This window comes from Triticum aestivum, chromosome 1D, assembly GCF_018294505.1.
Source record: "Triticum aestivum cultivar Chinese Spring chromosome 1D, IWGSC CS RefSeq v2.1, whole genome shotgun sequence".
NCBI lineage: Eukaryota > Viridiplantae > Streptophyta > Magnoliopsida > Poales > Poaceae > Triticum > Triticum aestivum.
The window spans coordinates 470,685,417-470,690,787 of NC_057796.1; positions in this window are offsets into that span (position 1 = coordinate 470,685,417).

Here is a 5,371-nt window from a genome sequence, read left to right on the forward strand (position 1 = left end):
CCTCGGCGGAATCTCGGCGGAGAAGAAAGTGGGGAAGCGGACCCAAGTGCTCGGGGGCATCGCCGCCCACAGCACAAGCTCGCGTGAAGATTCCGTGGCGTGGACTCTAGGGGCGGCGATGCGCGCCACCGCGGTACGGCAACCATGGCCACGGCACGCGCGTCGACGCTCGCCGCCTCTTCCTCCTGAGCCCTCGGCTTGGGCGTACAGGGGTAACGGATACCCAGGAGGAGGTCGCTCGCACCAAGGCCTCGTCACCACCTGCATCGCCGTCGCGTCGCGATGGTGGACTGGCCTCTTCTTCAGCGGGAGCGGCCCCGGCTCGTCGAGGGGAGTCTTTCCTTTTTTCGCAGCAGAAAACCTTGAGATGGGCGCCATTGGTGTCGGCAATGGAGCAAAGGGGGAGAAGCGAGCGGAATGGGAAGAGATGGGCGACGGGGGCTCTGCCCCCCTCCCCATTTAGAGCAGGAGAAGGCCAACCAATGCCCCCCACGATCACAGGTAATGATGGTTTTTCCTTGCCTGCAGAAGTGACTCGTCAAGTCGGGCAGTTGCCGAGGCAGCGTGGGGAAGCGGAGACGCCCACGTCCAATCAACCGCCATGCGTCGACAAAGGCCGCAGGCTATTGGGGCCCGCGGCGCTCCACACTTGCCCTTTGGCTTCGCCTCGAAGCGAAGCCCGAGCGCGCCTTGGGCCCAGGGGCTACTGTCGGCGTTCTGGGAACGGGGGTCCCCAGACTTGCCTGCCTGTGGCCCACGGCGTGGCTCTGCGAGCGGGCCCGTACGGCCCATCTTCACCAACAAACATCCAAGACCCTCGCGAGGGGCCAAGCCTCGCGAGGCGGACAGCACAAGACCTCCTCGGGAGCGGCCTCGCCAGGCTGGCTCACGAGGGGCGGAGAGATCAAGGCAAGGCGAACCTCGCGAGGTTCCAGTGATGTGAGCCATGACGAACGAGGACAGGCGGGCGGCAGCGCGCATAGTGTCCTTGTTTCCTCTTTGGTGCTAAGGAGGCAAGCGCAGGTGAGGAGTACCGAGGCGTCAAGCAAAGGTTTCCACATCGGTGCAACGAGACCCAGACCAACAGGACGGCAAGAGGGAGGTCACCATGGAGCCCAAGGCGGCGTCACCACCAGAGCCTTTTGTAGGCAAAGACCACCTTTAGTCAGGATAAGCTGTACTAGCTGTCCCCTTTCAAATTGGCCGTTGTTGGCTCCCTTCCTGCTCAATATTTGGGGAGAGGACCAGGGCCTCTATAAATAGGACTAGCCACCATAGTAGGAGGCATCTCATCTTGAGTAATCCTCACCCACACAAGTTCACCAAACACAAGAATACCTCGCCTCGGGAGGCTGTTCTTCCCCTTGTATTGTTCATCCTCAGCCCAAGAGGCAATCTACCACCACACACTGAAGTAGGGTATTACACCACAACGGTGGCCCGAACCAGTATAAATCTTGTGTCTCTTGTGTTGCGAGTTCTTCGAGCTAGCCTTAGAGTTCGTGGCGAGGTTAAGGGCGTGGTTCGGTAGGGGGAGATCTTCGTGCGCACCCCAGTGTTCGAACCTTGAGGGTGTTGCTGAAACCCGAGATCCGACATACACATACCTGAGAGCGCCATCTTTTTGTTAATACTCTCCAAATTTGTCTCTTTTCACCCTGACGTAGCATGCACCAACACCCAAATCAACATGGCCGCCACTACATAATGATTCTCTACCAAAAAAATGCAAGAATAGAAATATAAATTATTTCTGGTCTGAGTTGTTCATGCATCATTTATTATGGCTAATATAATTATTATTTTTAAACAAAATGGTTTTGTAAATCCTTTGCCCAAACTCTTTGTTGTGTACGTACATATCTATATAAAAAAAAACTGAAGCCTGGATTGATGTTGCTGATGCGTATTCTGCTTGGACTCTATTTGTGGGGTGCTCGGACTTTTCCATATAGGAGCTGTTGGCTGCCGTATTTGCAATACCAACTTATGTATGATTGTGACGTGAGACATGTTGAACTATTCCTACGTGCTGTGTATATTGTGGGCCAATAGCTCCTGTGCGACGTTTTTGATCTGAATTGGAAGGAGTGTGACGTAGTTGGAATGAATGGTTGTGATGCGACACATTTGAGCGTGTAAATAGCCCAGGGCCACATGGGGTGTTAAATGTGGTTAAATTGGTCGTCAACCAAGCCAGTTTATGTTAGGACATGTGGGTCCAACTTAATTGGACCTCAAAAGAGCTGACCGTGCCCTGCCGCCCGACCGTGCCGGGCCCACCACTCTGCCCCCCCTTCTTCTCCGGTGGCGACGGATCTTGCGTTCTCGGTGGCGGCGGCGGAGCCCTCGTTCTCAACGGCGGCGGAGCCTTCGTCCTCAGAAAATGGTGAGTGAATTCGAACCCTAGTCGCCCTCCCGTTCCTCTCTCGGGCCCGTAGATCTTAGCTCATTTCCTCTGTTTTCGCTTGTTGAATCGATAAGTTGTAAGGGGAGCCCGTGGGCATACTGAGATGGAGCCGCCAGATTCAACTTCGAATAGGTAATGCGCCTCTCTCCGATCCAATTTTGCATGCAATTAGGGCATCTTCTGCTCTTTCTCACGGGCTCACACTATCCGCCACTGACAGAGGGGATGCTGCCGCTCGGACCTTCGAATTGACAGTTAATTTCTTTCCATCAAAGGCAAAATTAGTTGACGGTAGCATAAAGAACATTGAGAGAGACACAATTGTTAAATGGGAGGTTGAGTTTACAGAGATTGATCCACAAGTTCTACCGAACATGGGAGAGATGGCAGTGAAGAAATGGGTGGAAAAAATTGGGGAGAATATTGTTTGGGGTCCAGAGCAAAAAGTATCACTGTTGCGGTTTGATGATTGGAAAGGAGAGTATGTGAGAATAGAAGAAGGTGAACAGATTGTTGAAGAAATCGATTGGCAAAACGGCTGGACAAGCAAACGGGCTAATTTTTTTTGCTGAGCTCGTTGATCTGAACATTTTTTCGAAGGTTGGATATGTGCCATCACAATTGGCTGCGCAGATGGTAGATGATGATTGGGCTACACACAGGCCATTGATTCCCATGTGTACTGAACTTACAGTAATAGCCGAAGAGGGACTGGTGACTGGAGCTGAAACTGAAACTGCAGCAACTGTTGATTGGAATGTAGTTGAATTAGATGAGCCTACTGATTTGGTCGTTGCACCAATGCGTGACATTGAGATGGCCAAACTTTTTGGCATTCTAGTCGATGACAGAGATAAGCAGGAGAGGGGCGAATCTAGTTTGCCTGCTAATGCTGATGAAGAAGTAGATGGACAGTTGATGGAACAAGCTGCAGATGAAGTAGATGACGCACATGATGATGAGCTGGTGCATGTGTATGACAAAGAAAACCATGTCATTGAAGTAGGCAAATTGTTCCCAAGCATGAAGGAGTTTAGGATGTGTTTCAAGACTTATGCAGTGAAACATGAGTTTGATGCCAAGACTGTTTGGACTGATAGAAAGAAGTTTTATGCGAGGTGCAGAGGATTTGATGGTAGTGTGAAGCCTTGCAAGTGGTACATATCTGCTAGACTGCAACCTGATGGAAGTACTGTCAGGGTTAACCAAATCCCCAATCAACATACTTGTATTACAAGTTCACAGAGAGTATCAACCATGACATCACAACTTTGGGTTGCAGAAAAGATCACCCCAATTTTAGCCAATACACCAAACACTATTGCCAAGAAACTCAAAGTAGACTTGGAAAAGATGTACCCCATTAAACTGAAATATACCACAGTGTGGAGGGCAAAACAAAGGGCAATGAAAAATTTATATGGTGATTGGGGAAATACATTTAGGATGCTTTACAACTTCAAAGCAGAGGTGGAAAAGAGGTCACCTGGCAGTGTTGTGGAGATAGATACAGATGTATCAGCCGAAGGTGAAGTCAAGTTCTCCAAGTTTTTTATGGCTTTGAAGCCTTGCATCGATGGGTTCAAAGCAGGGTGCCGTCCATATTTGAGCATAGACTCATCATTTTTGACGGGCAAGTGGAATGGTTAGTTGGGAGCATGCAATGCTCTAGATGGACACAACTGGATGTTTCCTATTGCTGTTGGCTTGTTTCAGTCAGAAACAGAGACTTCATGGACATGGTTCATGATCCAGTTGAAAAGATGCCTAGGGCCAGTGTCACCTTTGGCCATACACACGGATGCATGTAAGGGACTTGAAAATTCAGTGAAAAATGTTTTCCTACATGCTGAGCAGAGGGAGTGCTTCGGTCATTTGTGGATGAATTTGATCAAAAAATTTAGAGGAGAAGAATTTGGGCGCATGTGGCCAGCAGCAAGATCTTACACTAGACAGACACACAAATATCATCTTGATAAGATAATGGCAGCATGTGATGAGTTTGGTCCATGGCTGAACACCTACCATTCTTTGTTATGGTACAGGTCAGCATTCAACACTGCCATCAAGTGTGACCACATCAACAACAATTTGGCAGAGAGTTTCAACAACAAGGTGAAGGAGTTAAAAGATTTGCCTGTGCATGACATGGTTGACCAAATCAGGATCATGCTCATGCGGGTGTGGGAATTGAGAAGAAGGATAGGTGATTGTCTGCAAGGTGATAAGCTTCCAGCAGTGGTACAACATGTGGTCAATAGGAGCAGATGTCTTTCACATTTGTTTGTTGAAAAATCTTCACCTTGGGGTGCTGAAGTTAGAGATAACAAAACTGGAAGGAGACATGTTGTTAACACTAAATTGCATGATTGCACTTGCCTCGAGTGGCAACACACTGGTAAACCATGTGAGCATGCCATTCTTTTCTTCGCATCCCAACTGAAGATAAACATGCACCCATATTTGCATGAATATTATTCGGTAGCAAGATTCAAAGCTGCATATGCTACTCCAATTCCAGCACTTACAGATCAGTATCAGTGGCCTGAAGTGGACATTGAATTTTCCATGTGTCCTCCCTTGACGAAAAGAAAGGCTGGCTGGCCTAAACAGAGTAGATTCAAGGCGTGGTTTGAGAAAGGTGGGAGTAGTAAGAAGGGAAAGAAAGATGGAAAGCCAAAAAGGGCCCAAAAAGGTAACAAAAACAGATGCAAGTTGTGCCAGGAACTTGGGCATGGAGTGGGATCTGTCAAATGCCGTTACACTCCTGATAAGCCAAAGTATGTTCTTGCTTATTTGTGTGTGTTTTGATTTTGGTGCTTTTTTCCATTTACTATATCTATAACATTTTCCCAATGGGCAGGAGGAAGCGAGCAAGTCAGCCCCTTGTTGTTGAACAGTGTTGGCCAACAAAAAAAGCAAGAGTCAATGATGGTTGAAAGAAGAGAAGTGTGCTTGAGC